Here is a 19,623-nt window from a genome sequence, read left to right on the forward strand (position 1 = left end):
TCAACCCTAACCCTGATGTCTCCTTCAAAAACCTTCCCTCAGGGCTCAGGAAACCCTGCAGAAGAGGAGGCAGAACGAGTGGAAGAACCAGAGGGGATGAAGGACACCAAGGAAACATGGGACTCTAAACACCTGTGAACTCACAGAGACTAATGCAGCATACGCAGGACCTGCATGACTCTGCGTTATATGGGGTCCTAGAAGGGAGGCAAGAACTGGACACCCACACCCCATTCCTAATAAAGAAGTTAGCTTCAGTTGATAACCACTTGCCAGTAAACAATTAGTTTTCTTCAAGGGAATCTCACTCAAAGAAAAGATACTTTTGAGAGTAGGTGCCTTACCCAGTAGTATATACCAACACAAAAAGATTTCAATGGCATCTTTGAAAGTCCTTGTTTCATAATGTTGTGTCAGGGCCCTTAAAAATATTTATAGACCCTTTATATATATAACATTTAATATATATTCCGATTTTCTATTGTTATGTATTCCTTTGTGTGAGAATGTGTCTCTGCATCTACATGTGTTTCATGTGTCTTTTCTTCGACTCTTTCTCTTCTGTTTGTTTCTTTTGTTCTATTCCCATTGTTTTGTTTAACCTTATTTTACTATGATTCCTTAGATGCTGGTTTGTTTGTTATGGAGAAACAAAAACTTTGTTTAGCCAGATGGGATTGGAAAGAAGGAGGAACTGGGAGGAGTAAGGGTCAATGAAACTTTTATTAGAATATATTGTATGAAAAAAACTCTTTTCAACAAAACAAGGAAGTAAGGAAAGAAGGAAAAGAGGAAGGAAGGGAGGGAGGAAGGTAGGGAAGAAGGGAGGGAGGGACAAAGGAAGGAAAGAAAGAAGGAACAAAGGAAGGAAGGAAGGAAGAAATGAAGGAAGGAAGGAAGGAAGGAAGGAAGGAAGGAAGGAAGGAAAGAAGGAAGGAAGGAAGGAAGGAAGGAAGGAGAAGAAAGTGGAGCAGAATACAAAGTGTCCAGGACACTAGCTTGTCTTGTCTTATCCAGGGCTTTGGAAAGAAAGCAGAGTCAGCCTTTTCAGAATGGGTCTACCCTTTAGGGATTAGAGTAGAGGCATACATCACTCCTTTGTGTATGTTCACCCTATGATGGGGATTTTCTTTTTTCACAGCTCCTAAGAAATGCAAAGTCTAAGCTATCTTCTTTCCTTTTGTATACAAATATCTTCTGACCATAGTTTGGAAAATAATAGATAAAGGATAAAACATTATTGCTAGCTGAAAATGCATATTCTCTTTTTCCTCTGAGAAACTATTTTCAATATGCTACTAGAATGATTCAGATAGTGAGAGATTTGATGAATGTCACACTCACCAGGGGTAAGCACAGATTTTAAATTAAACTTATGAGATTATGATTTTTTCTCTAATGCCTTCAATTCTTTTCTTCGAGAGTTACAGATTTGTATTTCGTTTGTTTTTTAGTTATGAGCTATGTGTGGGAAAATCACTCTTAATTATATTTTATGTCTAGTGCTTAACACATACTCAGGATTTAAAAGAATTTCATAAAGTTTATTTCTTGAGTAGGTATGAGGGTAAACACCTCTCCTACACCAGTAAAAGTTAAATAAAAGTGCTGGAGTGATGGATTAGTGGTGATGTGTTGTCACACAAGTGTGGGGTCTTGGATCCCCAGAACTTACTCAGAACAGTGTAGCTTTGTGTCTACAATGCCTACAAACCCAGCATTAGGAAGATGATGTTAGTGGGATTCCTAAGGCTTGCAGGCTAGCCAGTCTAACCAATTCATGAGTTTCTGAATCAGTGAGAGACTGTTTCTCAAAAAAAATAAATAAATAAATAAAAAGGCAGAGAGTGATTGAGTAAAATATTTCCCATTTACCACTGGTTTCTACATTGCACCTAGACACACAATCACACACTTATGTAAATAATTTGCACATAAACAAACACATACAGAGTTTTAAAAAGATCAAAATTGATCTTTTCAGAGATCAACAAATTCATTGGAAAATAAAAAAACCAGTTAAACATAATGCATTGTTAAAAAAAATTTATACTGAAACATATAGGGAACCTGGAGGTGTGTTATTAAAAAAGGAAATATTTGAAATAAATGAAAAATAATGGCAACTTTTACAGAGAGTGGGACATGAATGGAATTATTAAATCATGTTCTTTCAGCTTTATCTATGGGGAGTCATCAGTTAAACATGTCAGATGAAGCGTTTGTGATCAAGAACACTTGCTGGATCCATACCAAAACCAAAGGTAAGTTTTGAATTTATGACCAGCGTTTATCATGTGCTTTTCGACTTGCAGAGGGAAAATCATAAATATGACCAGACTGATAAAAGTTTTGTTTCTTTGCACAAACACGCATACCCAGAGACAAAGGAAGTCTTACTATGTCAGGACAGTTTCCCGCCCCTTTCGCTTTGTCCACTGAAAGGAAGAGAAGAGCTCACGAGCCCCCGCAGACTTCTGTGGCAAAGCAAGAAACAAGGCGGACTTCATTTTCTCTGATGTTACCCTGGAGTTAAGGAACGAAAATTAAAGCAACTTTCAGGCATGATTTCACAAAAAAAAATATGAAAGGAAGAATAAAAGAGATATTAGCTCTGAAAATAATAGATATATTTTCCACATCTACTCCATCATTCTCCTTTTTTGAAAATTTCAGCTATAAGTAGCAGAGAGAAAATGTTACAGAAATGAAATAGTTGAAGGCTAATTATTAGTGTTCTTTCATATTCAGAATTATTCTTTGTGAAAATTAAATGGTCTAGAAATCATATTAATAAATTTTAGGTACCTTTATTAAATACATTTTTAAATATTAATTTAGTCTTTGTGGTGCATATTCTTTCTTGCAAAGGAATGCATTTGGCCACCGAAGCTATTTTTCTTTACGTATACAGAGCAAGCAGGGAACTTTACAGGGGGAGATGTCCTATCTGCCCAGGCTGTTGTGAAAATTGCTACCACCCCTTTCTGTCACCATGTAGTTGAAACCATAGATTCTAAGACACAGGGAAGAAGGACACTTTTGTCCATGGGACAACATAAATGCTTGAAAAAAAGGAATATTTAAGTTCCACGCAAATGTGAAAACTGGGAGGGGGTGCATGTGTTGGGAAAGGGACAGCCTCATTAGAGCAAAAGATCCATCAGCAAAGATCACCCTCATCACAGCTAGGAATCAAGTTTGACACACATGGCCTGGAAGCTGGTTAAAATGGGACTTTACTACACCAGAAAATGCCTGTTTATTAAAAGAAGAGTAGATTTCTCATTCTGTAAATTACTTGTCTTTTCTTTTGGCTTTTACAGGACAGGTAAGAGTATATTAGTAGAGATGGTTAGTCTGAGTTTTAAGGAGCATATTAATAGTATGCTATCTTCTTCACGCTTTCCAGAGCAGAGGCAAACCTAGTGATTTCATTTCTACAAGAACTATCATTTTAGAAATTACAGGATAAAAATTTTTGGTTTTGTGTTGAAGTATCTCACATTTAACTTCTGTTTAATAAAGGAACGTTGGAATTATGGTTTGTGGCTCATGTAGCTACATTTGTCATCATTCACAATTTGCCACATTCTTACTACATCATATATTTTAATTAAATTTCTAAATTATTTGGTTTCATGTATCATAAAACAGTGTTTCCTAAAGTAGTAAAAATTTTCAACCATCACATGTACAATAGGTCACAAATTTGTGAAGTTCTAAATTAAAATATATCTTGCTTAAGAAAGTTTGAAGTGATCTTTGAGATTTATTTATGAACTCCTTTTCTGTAGACCACAGCGACAGGGTGATCTATTTTAACATGAAATACATTTCAGAGCTGGGAACCATTTAAACTGCCACAGGTCATTCAGAGTGAACCGTCAGTCTTCATGAAGATGGCCTAAGAGGGTTGTGTAGTAGTTGGGGTTTTGGGAGCTGCCTGGGTGAGTCTCTGACACTGCAGCAAGGAAGCTGCACATGCAGCAATGCATGTCAATCACCACAGTGTTACGGTGGAGCTGGGTGGTGATGGAGGCTGCTTATGAAGTTTACGCGAGGTTCCACATAAAGCATTGTTATCAAAATGACGTGCAACCCTAGCAAGATTGAGAAGAGTTGTTTATACTCAACAGTGAATTGCACTCATATGCATTTATTTAGTAGATACGAACAGTCCTTCCAACCTTCACGCTTACTAAAAAAATGGGGAAAAAGCAAGGAAATAAAAATAAAGTTGTATTGATGGGGTTCAAATCTACTGAATTAAGGAAAATCTAAAAGAACCAAATAATGTATTACACTACCGTATTGCTCAGGATGAGAGGATATACTGGAGTCTAGGGTGTACATTTAATGAATAGAAAATATTTTAAGCTCGTGTTATAGCCTGGTAAATTTCAAATAGTTAGAACTTATATGAAATTTGATATGGCATTTGTTTTGTTTGCTAAAATTTACATACTCTGTTATAATAATAACATGTTGTTGGGCCAGAGTACAACTGCAGGAGTTGGGCATTTGCACATATGGGATGTGTAAAAGTCCTGAAATTTCTTTAACTATCCACACGAAGTGAGAGCTAGCGACTTTAAGAATGTCATCAAAGTAGTGTTTCATTCTCAACCTCAGCTACAAGAGACAAATTTCAGTGAAGGAACTAAAATGAAGATTGGAAAAATGTTGAAATGTGAACTATTATACTGTCTTTGTGTTCTTTGAACCACTAAAATTCCATAGTTGTTGGATAATCCACCTGGGCTACACAATCCAGGGCTCTGACATTGTAGTTAGCCTTGCCATTATTCAAGTCCTGTCAAAATCTTAGGCCTCATAATCCAATCTATAACAGTCTTAGAAAAAATACTCCGAGTGTATCTTTTCATTCCTTTATTCACAGAGGCCATCTTAGAGTACACAATTGTTTGGCAACACAAGTGATAAAAACCAGACATGTTGAGAGATGTATTGGTATGGATAAATCTTATCTTGTTTTCCTCTCTAAACTTGGCAGCCACTTTTGACATCGCTCAAGTTAATCCATCAAGGTTAAAGAACAAATCATGGCAGATTCAAGCACTAAATTTTCATTGAGTGGGAATAGCATTGGTTCCCATGTCCTTTGGAACAAACCACAAGATACGGGAAGATGTTTCTGTGGTGTTTTGTTTTATTTCACCCAGCAGAAAGAAAGAAATATTTATCTGCTCCGAATTAGAAATCAGAAAACACATTTTTATCTTTCTTTCTAATCATGGAAAGATTTAGTGTTTTCAAAGTTAAGTAAATGACCGAGGGATTATGGTTGATTCATCAGAATGAACTAATCTAATAATAGAATTAAGTGAGCCCATAATATACAGTTAGACATAATAAAGGGATTTACTGTGGGGGACTCGGTTAGTGGTTATAAGGCTACCAAGCACTTACTGAGAAAGTGAAGGCAAGAAAGGGCACATAGCAAGTGAATAGCAAAGTTAAGTTCCTTCTGATATATAAGAGAAGGCTGGATGAAGTACCTACCTCAAAAGAGAACAGTCCTAGTGGGATACAGCAGTTCAGCTACATGGGTTCTAGAAGAGTTTTGTTGACAATTCCCAGCAATCGACATCAATAGAAAATACAAATTATTTGTCTGCTCACCAAGATTCCATATGCATGCTTAGAAAAGGAAAGAAACATCAGCATAAAACAGCCTAAGATTAAGTAAGAAGGCTAACTTAGACACATTTTGGCATTGTGGTATGCAATATTTCATTTTTATAGATGAACTTGCCAATGTGGCTTTCTGGTTATTATGCTTGTTGTATTTGCACAATTGCAAGGAGTGTTTGAAAAATTTGCATTCTTCAATTATATTTTGTGAAGTTGAGTTAAAACTAATAGAGAGATATGCCACAAAGTAATTTGAGATTTCAGATCTGACTAGGAGATAAACAATCATTCTCTTTCTTCTGCTTTAACAAAATTTTTAACTGAACTGACTTTAACATTAGTTTGAACACCACGTATCTCCAAATCTACTTTTGCAGCACCTTCATTTATGTACAAACACAGACAAACATGCAGTAATTTTGTTTTCTGGAAATCTGCTACAGTGCAGCTCTTCCACTCTCTGGAGGGCAGGGCAAGAGTTCTAAGTGCCATTACCACAAATTTCCTACCTTCTAAATTTGAAATTACAACCTTGGTTCATAGGTCAGGTTAGCTCCCCACCTTTCATCTCAGCAAAGCCATAGGCAGGTCTGCCTTCGGTCTTAGCAATATTCTACTTCTTTAGTGATATTTTTCTCTTTGAAGGTCAGTAATCCCAGGCTGGGTTTGTTTTAGTGCATGTAGAATTGTCTGCAATGTTTTTGCAATAATATGTCCCAAACTGAAAATGTCAATTGTGTGGTTACTTCTGGTAAAATTTCAGTTACTGATTAATTTAAATTCAGGTGTACTTCAGTAAAAACTGGTTCTATGTACAAATATCCCAAAGGAAAGATATAATTTAAAAAAAAAAACATTTTAAATCAAGGCTGAAACCAGTACTCACGCAGATTTTCCGTCAATGCCGATGCAGAATAAAGACAAACAAACAAACAAGCAAAAGGAATATTGGTTGTTTCATGAACCTCACTGTATTTTTCTTATACTTTGTATTCTATTTTGTAAATTACTGATTTATGTTTTGTCTTTGGTTGGTCATTACGTTAAAAAGTTATCTATCATATTTACATATATCTATGAACTAACCATTACCATGCAGTACTTGTATGAAAAAGGCTTAAAAAGAGTTGTTGCCATGAGTTTTCGTGACCTTTGTTCAGCCCATACTCATTGGGGGATTGGATGGGAGGTGAGCCAGGGGAGAGGCAGAAGAGGGGACAAGTGGTGGTGGGGAACTGTGAATTGAATGTAAAACGAAATTGAAAAATTTAATTAAAATATAAAAAAGAGTTGTGTCAAAACTATAGAAATAAAATATTTTGTGAGGTAAGTTTTTAAATCTGTCACGGCAAGAGAAATTAAAAATATCAAAATATTACTGCATTGCCCTTTAGGAAATTAGAGTGTATTTTACATTTTTTAAAACATAGACATTAAAACTTTTTATCACTTTTAATCTTTTGAAATGAAAACAAAAGTGACCAAAATATGAATCATGTTATAGAATTGTTATTTGGAAAGAATTAAACTTTAAATTCAGCTACAGACAAACATGCCTTTTAACACTCTTGATTTGAAAGTATTCCTAACTTCAGTATGAAGAGAACTCTGCAAGTCCAAGTTCATCTATGAGGGAATCAACTTAATGAAGCTTGACTTTTGGTTTATTCACCATGGCTTTCACAATAATGCTCCATGAAATTCCCAAATATTGCATTCTTATTCGAGTCAACTAATCATAGCAATCAGCACAAAAGTTTGCTTTCTCAAAAGTTTTTCAAGAAATTTTCTAGTCAGTGTCAAATGGAGAGGGGGGGAGGGATAAGTAGTTCAATTTGTATTGTATGTAACTATATGATATAAATAAACAGGTTTCAATGAGGTCTTGTGGTTGGAGACAAATGACAGATACTCCTCTTGAAGAAAACAAATCCATGAAAGACTTATCCTTGATCAGCATGGACAGGAATACTAATAAATATTAGCAAATTGAAAACAAACGGTTAAAAAAGAACAGTAGAATAATATAACTAAGCAACTATAATCTCAAGAACATGAATTTGATTCAACATTCAACTTAATAGGGTCTATTTACCAAAACCAAAACAATCCATTACAGCAAATGTCATACGTCATAGAGCTTACAATCTACTAAGATCACAATAGCTGAGATAGGGAAAGAGCAGATATACAGATTAGGAGGAAAGATGTAAAAGAATCTCTGCTCATAAACCAAATGACAGTCTCTATAAAAATTCTAAATTCTACCAATAGTCCAACATAAGGAAAATAAGGACTGGGGATGCAAACGAGTGTGAGAGTGAGTACTTGCCTACGCTGTGCAGGGTTCGATCTCTAGCATCAAGAGAGCTCAGCTCCCAACAAAAGGGAAAGGCAGAGAACAGATGTTTGTGAGTCTTGTTGCCTCATGCCTGTATGTCAGCATTTGGGAGAGAGGCAGATGCAGAAGTTCAGGAGTTAAAGGCCATTATCAACACATGGCAAGTGGGAGCCCAGTCTGGGCAACATGAGATCTTGTCTCAAGACACAAACACAGCAAAAATTGATTTGGGAAATAATTAATAAGTGGAATCATGAAAGTTTGCCATTGTCAATAGCACAACATGTACATGCACACACACACACACACACACACACACACACACACATGAGAAAACTACAGTAAAGCCCTAAATATATACATATATTACATGTAGACAAACAATTGTAAAATTTTCATTAAAACAGTTAAGAAATACCCAGTTAATGATGGAATACATCACATATTGGAAAATTAAATATTATTAAGATATAAATCATCTATAGATTTATCTGAGCAAATTTACTTTTCTTTGGATTAGTGACAGGCAGACTATACAATTTACACAGCAGAGGAAAGGAACAAGCATTGCCAGAACAGTTGTAAAGGATAGCAGAGGCTTCACAGTAGTCATCTCTGGACAATTCTGCTAGAGTAGTCCAGAGGCTGTACTGCTGCTGCCAGGAGTCAAGATCTTGTGATATACTGTAAATATTTTAATATATTATATTAATTGTATACATGCATAACATATGTGCATATACATAATATATACATGTATTATAACTTGGTTACAAAAATCACTCCTCAAACCTAATAACTAGCAAGCATATATCAATAATTGATAATAATAATAGTGATAAAAATCAAGGTCTAAAGGTATGACAATTATTGTTTCTTTTCTCACATTTGCCTTTCTCTTTCTCTCAATTTCTTCCCTTATTTCTCCCTCTCTTTTTCTCTATGATGATCTCTTCATCTTTTCTTCATCTTCATCTCTTTTCTTTTCTGGATTGTATGATTATCTCACATTGTGGTTTAGAACTAGTTTTAAAAGGTATGTGATTGTTCCTTGATTTATGCGTTTGTCTTTTTCTTTGTAATTCATGCGTTCTTTTTAATCTTCAGTTTTCCTATTCATAAGTTAGAGGTGCCGCTATCATTTGGTGAGTTCTGGGCATGTATATAGTGAGAGCAATAATTTACAATTTATATTTAGAAACACTGATTTTTAAATTAATTTGATCATGATCATAGACTTTACTCATACTCTTTGGAAGTAAACATAAAACCAAACTGAAACAAAAATAAAAGCAAGTGAGGACAAGATGAACTGTGTATAAACATAAAATTATCACCTGTGGTTGACATTCAGAACATACCACATTCCTTTCTTCATAACTTGCCAATGATCTCGTTTCTCCTGACCGGTGGAGGTCTTCAAAGACACTCCAGTCTCTCAGCCTAGCACAGAGTGGCCCTAAGCTTCACGAAATACTTTTCCAGAATGGTGTAAAACAAGTAGACTTTGCCACTGAGCTTTATATCCTTTAAGACACGTGATAAAAAGATTTGAAGACATATTTGCATGTGTGAGACTTTTCATCAACCTTTCCTTCGTTAGTGTCTCTAAAATTCTGCTGGTGAGTTGAGGCACTCTTCTGACCCACCCAGATTCCACAGTATGGCAGTGCTGTGTTGTTAGCATTGTCGTTATCAGTATCTACTTTCTTTAAGATTGAAGTTTAAATACTATCATCTTTCATCACAGCACTCATGTTGCTCTTTTCCCAATCTGGCTGATCTATCTCCTCTACTATTTAAACATTTGCTTTTAGTTATCACACCATACTTCCCACAAGCTTTCCTCCACTCTTAGATCTGGACATTTTGTTAATGCTGGAAACAGCCTTCCTTCTGCTCATACGAACTGAAAGTTCTCACTGAATTTTACATTCTGTCTTATCTTTAGACTGAAATTTTAGTAAAGCAGGTGTTTTTTCTACCTTGAAAAGATTTATTTGGAAAACTTTTATTCGCTAGTTATTTCATTATTTTTTCGAAACACTTGGTAGGTAGAATTTAATTTTCCATCATTGTTTTCTTTTCCAAAGTTTTAAAAACTTCACACAAAATTTGCATCTAGCAAATCTCTTAACGATAACACTGACAAACTGATGCTCAATTCTAGTCACTGTAAAAGTCCGTGACACTGTAGAAAGCATTTTTCTATATCATCTATTCATCCAGCCTGCTTATTTCTCTCTTGGTATGGCAGTGTGTAAATGTTTTTGTGCTATTAGCATACATACCTGCACGGTCTCCCTCCAGAGTTTCCTTTACAGCAGCTTTCTCTCCAAATCTGTCATGATGCTTGCACTGTGCATTTTAATGCATAATGGAAAACCTGTGTGCACTATAAACAGTGGCAAAATGAATTCTTCAGGGTGGCAAGCTATGCTTCATGGAATGACAGTTCCTCTCTCTGAATCTAGTCTGCTCTCAGTAGATGATTTTCAAATTAATAGAGCATTAGTCCCTAATCAAGAAAGTATTTAGGAATACGTTTTTTAATTAAAATGAACTATGGGGAGGAATAAGAAGTGTTAGGCTTTTTGTGTTAATCTGACATAGTAAATTGCCCATGTGTCTGTGTATTATTAAAGATTAGGCTGTTGATATTTCTGTAAGCCCAATATAAAATTTAAGGCAAATAAAAAAGCATATTTAATAAAACATGCAGAAAGCCGAAATTCACAGAGCTGGATACAAACATAGGAAGTAGATCCATGTGGGGAGGTAAGCAGTGGTACAGTTACTTGCTTGTAAGATACAGAAAAATATGAGAATCACAAAACCCACTTTTAGGTAAAGGGCATATAGTTTCTCATTGTAGTTTTAACATATTTTCCAATAAGAATTTTTTTTTTCATGAGCCAATTTTGGGTATCAATTTTTTGGTTTGTTCTATTGTCAAAACATATTAACCTTGTTCATAGAGTTCCCAAAATACGTTGGCACTCTGCCCTAGTACATACATGCCAACATTAACTAAAAGTGAACCAAACCTGAACAGAAAGCATAACAATGTTAGTTACAGAAAACATGGGGTGCAAACATGATAATAGTTCTTATTTTCAGAGATGACGCTGAAGTCAGTGAGAATTTATTGAACATTTGCAGATCATAAATTCAGTGAAATGCTAATATCATGGATAGACAGAGAACTCCTGAAAATCAACAATAAACAATTACATTTCAAAAACGGATAAAGTCTAGAAAATTAAATTTCCAAGGAAGATATAAAATTACAAGTAAATGTATGAAAGGATGTTCAACATTATTACTCATTAGTAGACAATATGTGAGATCTCCATTACAACCATTAAGATAGCCAGGCAGTGGTGGCTCACGCCTTTAATCCCAGCACTTGGGAGGCAGAGGCTGGCGGATCTCTGTGAGTTCAAGGCCAGCTTGGTCTACAAGAGCTAGTTCCAGAACAGGCTCCAAGAAACCCTGTCTCAAAAAAACAACAACAAAAACAAACAAACAAACAACCATTAAGATAGTTACTACAAAGAGTGAGTGAATGAGAATGAGAATGTGGAGAAGTTGAGATAACATGTACCCTTATTGGTAATGTAAAATTGTGCATCCATGGAGATTAAGATAGATATTAAAAATATAAAACAGTATAACTTAGGACTCAGCATATCCACTTCTAAATGTATGAATAAAATAAAGCTTTCAGAGAGGTTTTGGCACATCTATACACATAGCAGCATTACTCACAATAGCAAAAATGTGGGTGAAATTAAAGGCTATTAGGGTAATAGATAATTTGCAGCAGTGTTGCCTGCAATGGAGCACCCAGGCTCAAGAGGGAAAGCAATTCTGACCTATTCTCTAGAACAGATGAAACTTGAGACAAGATCTCTGAAATAAAACAGTAGTAAGATGGCATTCCACATATTCCATTAGGAACACATTTAATACCACCATGTTCTATGTCCAAAGTCACAGAAATGATAAATGTTCTATGTAGTTAAGTGAAAAAAATAGGATTAAATGAGAAACTTTTGCTTAAGTTTGACAATCTGTCTTTTCTGGCCTAATCTTTTACCTTATGATTCTTCTAGATTGAGAACTCTCATTTTATGAGTGTTGATGAGTGTGAATTTCTCAGGGATCCTGTTTCTGATCTTAAATATATATTTGTTCTGGAGGAGTAAAATGTAGTTAGCTTTTCTTTAACTTATAGGTTTCTATCCCAATCCATGGACAGGAAATAAATCCCAAGGTTTGTCCCTTCCAGTTAGATATTTAGTTTGGGAATGAGCAAGTTACCATCCCAGAGTGACAATGTTCCATAACCCAGGGTTGAGTGGTTGTCTCTTTGGTTTGTCCTGCATGAGGCAAGAGAGAAAGAGAGAGAGAGAGAGAGAGAGAGAGAGAGAGAGAGAGAGAGAGAGAGAGAGAGAGAGAGAGAGAGAGAGAGGTTTGCTCATATATGATTCAGGATTGAACTCCCACATTAATAAACAGACATTTTTCTTTTCAGAAATTATGAGCTTTCTGCTTCATTCAGTCTTTTGTAGAGCCCAGAAATCATGCTTAATAATTTCTACACATCTTTGATAGGCACCTGCATTTGATGTAAGACATGAAACTAAGGAACCTAAGAAGGAGGAGCTAAAGCAAGATACCTTTAAAGAAGCTATTAAGTTCACTTATAGACTGGCATTAGAGGTGAGTGAACTTCTAATTCTTCATTTGGAAGTAAAATTCAAATCATGTCTGTCATTTGGAATTTTAAAGTACGTCCTATTTTACTTGCTAGAAGAAACTGATAATTTTACTGAGTGGATAAAAGATGAACTTATATGCTAGTGTTAGGAAAGTCCCTTATAGATAAAATCACATACAATTTTCCTGAGAAATGTCACCTCCAAAGAAAAGAAGAGAGCATTAGAAAAACATTTACTCCCTTAACATTCAAGATACCAATGGATTTTGTGTACTTACATACATACTTACCATACAAGAAAAAATTTACATATTACTCTGCCCACAGAAAGCCTGTGCTTTTATTTGCAATATACTCAAAGAAGAAAAGCATTTGCATTATCCCTTACTATTGCTCTAATTGCTTTAGCATCATTACCTGTAGAATATTGAACCAATTTATAAGTTAAAAAAAATCTGTTTTAGAATGTTTTTAGTGGGATATTTTGCTCATTTGAAGACGATTATAATTGTGATTGGCTGTTTCAAGTATACCAAGAATATGATCCATAAAAGAGCAACACAGTTTTTCTCAGGGTCTGCTTCAGTTTCTCTTCGATCTTGATCTTGAGGGTATGTTGGCAGTGGCTGCTCATTTGTTTCCAAGCCACCCAGACCGGAAATAATCACACATAAACAGTATTAATTAGAACAGTACTTGGCCAGTCACTTAAACATATTGCTAACTAGCTCTTATATCTTAAATTAACTGTTTTAACCAAATATTATATATATTATAATATATGGTATAGCCATTTTTATATTATAAAAATTATTATATATATACTTATATATTATAACCATTTTATTATTTTATAGTTTACCATGAGGTTTTTGGTTTACCAACAAGGTTCCTATGCATCTGTCTCCTAGAGTGGCTGCATGGGATCATTCTGACTCCATCTACTTTCTCCCAGCATCCAGTTTAGTTTTCCAGACTAGTTCTATTCTTCCTATCACAGGACAAAATAGCTTATTTATTCATTAACCAAGAAAAACAATACATATAGAGAAAGACTTTTCACATTATCTCCCCTTTTTTGTCTAAATAAAAAAGAATGTTTTAACAAACAAGAAACCTCAGCCAATAGAATGGCACCCACTATCTGTGAAACGGATTCACATAAGACCTATAAATGCTTTTTAAAAACAAAGAGGGCTTCTAGACCAACAAAAATGGGAGCCAAGAGCAGCCTCTTGGTAGCCATATTTTTTTTTCAGATGGGTTCTGTTTGCTGGTGGCGAGAAGGAGTGCTGCGGCTACTTTAAGAAAAGGCTTACTGACTCAGCATAAGAAACAGTAGCTTCCTGGTTCCGGCAGCAAGAAGTTTGACATTCAGACGGCCAAGAATTTAAGTCAGATTTGTGAGCTGTGTCCTACAACTTGTTTAATGGTAACATAGACTTGCTGTGTGCCTGAAAATGGGTCTGTGAGCATGGCTAGCAGAGCTGACACTGAACAGACCTCCACCATATTGGACTGGGATGAGCAAAAAAGGCAAAGCAGCCTTGGTCCTAGCTATGCCATTTTGCACTTTAAGAAGCAGTCCTAGTCAGAAAAAGATTACAGATATGCAATAAAGACAAATTCAGATGAAAAATTTTTATAAATGTAAGTAGGTTTGGGAGAGAGAAGAAAAAGAATATAAATAGTTATAAAGGGAAGTAAATTATTTTAAAAAATAAAGCAAAGTCTTTAAAGAGACAAAGTAGAGACTGTCATAGATTAAAGGAGTAAAAAAAGTAAGCCACATAAAGATGAAATATACACAGAGAGTCTGGTTTATGTATATTATTGTGTTTTCTTTGATTTTTTTTGACTGTGAATGAGCTAAATACAGAGAAACATTTTATTGTACATGCTGGTAAGCAAAAGCAACATATATATTTTAAAGGTATCTTTTCTTTAAAATTAGTCTAAGGATATATTGCTTTGGAAAAGAGGTTCAGCTTTTGTTTCCAGAGAGGATAAGAATCTGTGGCTTCATTCCAGGCTAATAATTTGATGGACAAAGTATCCCTGAAAGGTTTCTGCAAACTCCAAAATTACTTCACCCAACAAAAAGCAGGAATCAATTGGGAGAGAACTACCCAAATTCCCAAATATTGTTTATAAATGTTTGTTTACATTTAAATGGGGATATAATATAAGAATAGATAGTTATAGTTGTTTTCCTTTGTTATGATAAAAAATAAAGTAGATATAAATATTGTAACTGTAATTCTTACTTGATAACTGTTTTGTTATATGTAATTTTGCTATGTTAAAGTTAAAGCCTTCTTTTTTTTGTTTAAACAGAAAAAGGGGAAATGATGTGGGAGAGTCTTTTGTTTGTGTTGATTTCATTTGTTAATAAAGAAACTGCCTTGGCCCATTTAATAGGCCAGCCCTTAGGTGGGTGGAGTAGACAGAACAGGAAGAACGAAGTGAGGTAGATGGCTCAGACAGTCACCATGCCTCTCCTCTCTGGAGAGTAGCCATGAAGCCAGCCACCAAGTCAGATATGCAGAATCTTTCCCGGTAAGACACCACTCGTGGTGTTACATATATTATTAGATATGGGTTAGTCAAGATGTGAGTAAGAGGCTGAAACTAATGGGCCAGGCAGTGTTTAAATGAATACAGTTTGTGTGTTGTTATTTTGGGTGTAAAGCTAGCCGGGTGGCCAGGAGCTGGGTGGCAGGAATGCAGCCCGCAGCTTATCACCACAATGAATACTTTGAATTGGTATGGATCTTGGATTATTGATACAAATTTAAGATAAATTTTGTCATATATATATATATATATATTTCTGCTCTTCATTAAGGTGTTGTATTTGTGAAGCTCATTTTAAAATGCAATGTATAATTAAGAAATACATATTAATAAATTTTTATCTATAAGAGTCAAACTTGTAGTCATGTTAGTTATGTTCTCTATATGTACAGAGATATATTCCAATGGATAGTTGTTCCTCAAATCTTTCAAAAACTAACAGAATATGGCATTTAAAATGTTTTAATAACTTAGGACTTTTCATGCCAATAAGGCACATCTGCTCCTAGCCACACCAATTACTTAAAGAGGAAGATGGACATTGAAGAGGTTCCTTATGGCAATTGCTAGTCATTTGGGTATGAAACTGATCTTGTCTGGACTAACTGCTTAATGCTTTGCTGTATGAACTGAACATGCAGGGCCCACAGAACAATGACTGCTGAACTTGCCTAAAGGTGAGACCATCCTGTGGTGTCCCTGCTTCATGAAAAAGTCTGCCAGACCTTCTGTAGGACACAGAAGAAAGTGACTGAAAAACTGTCGATATAGGTGGAACTGTCTTTGAAATTTCCTGCTTTGTGGAAAAGTCTGCCAGATACTATGGGCCTGTAAGCTGAAGATGGGTGCCCTAATGTTACAGTAAAACTTTGGGTGACTGTCCAGGCAGTTAGATGTCTCTGTCCATTCTAGAGTTTTGGAAGTTGCTTACAATACAGTTCCCGTTTACTTAGGTAATATCTTCTTCTGTAGTCTTTGATATTGTTAAAGAGTAGTTATAGTTTTCCTACTTATGCTAAATGATAAAGTAATTATAAATATTGTAACTGTGATTCATGCTTGATACCTGATGGAGGAGTGTCCATTTATTAATAAAAAAACTGCCTTGGCCCTTTAAGAGAACAGAAAATTAGTTAGGTGGAGTAGACAGAACAGAATGCTGGGTAGCAGGCAGTGGGGAGATGCTTCAGTCAGTCGCCATAGTGAGTCGCCATGCTTCTCCACTCCAAGATGGATGCAGGTTAAGATCTCTCCTGGTAAGCCGCACCTCGTGGTGCTACATGGATTACTAAATATGGGTTAAAGGAAGATGTGAGAATTAACCAATAAGAGGCTCCAGATAATGGGCCAGGCCGTGTTTAAAAGAATACAGTTTCTGTGTAATTATTTGGGGTACAGTTAGCCGGGTGGCGGGACACAGCCCTGCCGCTTCTTTCTACAGATACCTGTTTTGTTATATGTAATTTTACTATGTTAAAGTCAAAACCTTCTTTTTATTTGAACAGAAAAGGGGGGAATCATATGGGAAGTCCTTCTGTATATGTGTTGCTTTTCTTGGTTAATGAATAAAGAAGCTGCTTTGGCCTGTGATAAGTCAGAGTAGAGCTATGTGGGAAACCTAAACTGAATGCTGGAAGAAGGAAGGTGGAGTCAGATAGATGCCATGTAGCCACAGGAGGAGAAAGATGCCCATGTGCTGGTACCAGTAAACAACAAGCCTCGTGGTAAAATATAAAATAATAAAAATGGGTGAACTTAAGATGTTAGAGTGTTAGAGTTAGCTAGAAATATGCATAAGCTATTGGCCAAACAGGGTTTTAATTAATAGTTTCTGTGTGATTATTTCGGGTCTGGGCACTCCGGAACAAATGAGTAATCTCTGACAACAGGGGTTTGTTGACTTATCAAATATTTACTGAAAATGTATCAAGTAGAATGTTCTGTTCCCAACTTTCGAGCTAAGACAATAAAGTTGGAACAAATCAACCTTGCATATCCCCCTGAGGAGTTTTGGTAAAACTGTAATGCCGTCACATAGACTATACAGCATGGTTTTCTGAAGGTTCTGATTGGTTGTAATTATAATTTGCTTTAGTCATGCTTAGCTGCTGGCTGTTGGAGATTAGTAACCAACTGGTGCTTCTTAAGGATTTAGAGAGGAGACAGAATGCAAAGATGAAGAATGGTTAGAGGTGATGGGTTTTGTTTAGAATCTAGCCCTGGTTCATTGGGAAGACAAATGAAGCCTGAATATAAAATACTGAGACTTAGGTCAAGTTGAGGGTGAAAAGTGAGTATTTTAAAGTTACAATATTCAGTTACAAATGATTTGAATTTGTGATTTTAAGCATGCTAAGCATAACAAAACTACATAAAGCATGGGGCAAGCAGCCAGCATCCAGAAAGCAATGGTATTACAGCTAAATGAAAATTATTAATTCCAGTTGTACACTTGATTACCCTTGAGCAGTTTCAATTGATTTGGGTTGGCCTCACATATGAAGAAGTGTGAGATTGGATCTGCATTATTGGCTCCGTTTTACTCCTCACACAAACACTGAGGTGAAAGTCTACAGTGTTAGACCAGTCACTCTACATTTATATGTAATTATAAATGATGGCCTGCTGAGAAAGAAGATGCAGGGTTAAAAATAGTAATATGCTAACTTAAAACATTTTTATGAAGAAAGTATATCTCCATACCCACTTTTGTTGTCAATATTAGAGGCTAAACAATCTTTTGAAACCTTGAATGGTAGAGTCCTTAGATTCATTAACATCTTAAAAGTGTCGGTGCACAAGAGTGAATGAACTAATTATTTTATTTTTATCCTAAGAGATGGATGCTGTCATATAAAATGATAATGATTCATTAGGCAAAAAGATAAAAAATAATTATATGTAATACTTTCTCAGCTTTGAAAAAAATTACTTAGCAACATATGATTATAATATGCTACAAAATAATTTTACAAATAATGTATTTTTTACTTCAAATTAATTTGCTATATATTTATGATTTTGTAATACTTTAAGCTATTCTCATTCTCCTATTTTCCTTAAAACTGATATTAGATGTCAAATTGAAACATTAGGCCACTTGGCAACTGTCAGTAGAAATAATCTGATTCTTTCTCCTGAAATGATGCAGGTTTAAATGTATCCTAGAAACTGGGAAGGAAGTGCATGCATATATGCAAGAATTCACTTTGGAAAAATACTTAGAACTGGAGCCAATATCTAATTAATCATGACAAGAGTGAATACTACAGATGGTTTGGCACTCATACTTCTGTTTCAGACATGGGCTTTACCAATGACCCAAATGAGGTGCAGAGTCTTTTAGTGGCCAGGGCTCTTGCTAGAACAAAAGCTGTGGGTTTTGAGAACTGTGACATGATTTTGGGTGACACACAGTAAGACATTTTGCTAGTTTTAGTCTTGAAGCTCTTAAAAGTGAAAACAAAACGTGTAAATAAAATCTGCCCTGCATTTTCATGCTTCATTTTACCTGCTCTTTGCTTGGTTGTTCAAAGTTGATTTTTCGGGGTTGATATTGAAGGGACATGTGCATAGCTGACTGTTCCATGCACTGAAGCCTGGATAGGCTGAAGCAGTGTGGGGTGCAGCTGCAGATTAGCACTCGGGCAGATTTTTCTGCTTCGCTTCCTCTTTTGTAGGTGCCAACAATAACTGCAGATTGTGCCAAGTCGTGTCTTTCTCACCTGTCAGAGATCTCTGGGATGGCTGCTGTTGGCACCGAAGGTAAGTGTGCTTTTCTCTTAGTCTTTACACTTTTCCCTGTCTGCTAACAGCCCCTTTCTTCCCTTTATGCCCTATTGGTTGTAATATGGAATGAGATTAAAATCTGTGCAGTGGGTGTTTTCATTTGAATACTTACCTGTTCAGTCATAATGACTTTAAAAAGACATCTTAAGCTTTCTTTTACCAAAACAATTTTATTTAGTTATTTATTTAATTGACGCTTACCTTCATTCAGTGCATAGAAGCCATCAGTCCACAATTGAAACAATGATTTAACAACTGAAGACGTGAGAAAGAGGAACTCTAGAACAGCCCAATGTGTTTTTAGACTGAAGCTCTAAAGGACAATACTAAAGACTCCTGGCTGGTAAAAATGAAATGGGCGTTTTGTGGGTGGAGTCTTAGCTCTCATGGCAGGTTTACTTTCTGGGAGTCACATCCATGGGCTTACCATCTGAATCAATGAAATATGGCACCGTCTACAAGCATAAATTCCTCTTTACCTTTTCCTTTTCCTTTCCCTTTTCTCTTCTTCTTCTTCTTCTTCTTCTTCTTC

Source organism: Arvicola amphibius, chromosome 10 (genome assembly GCF_903992535.2).
Source record: "Arvicola amphibius chromosome 10, mArvAmp1.2, whole genome shotgun sequence".
NCBI classification, from domain to species: Eukaryota; Metazoa; Chordata; class Mammalia; order Rodentia; family Cricetidae; genus Arvicola; species Arvicola amphibius.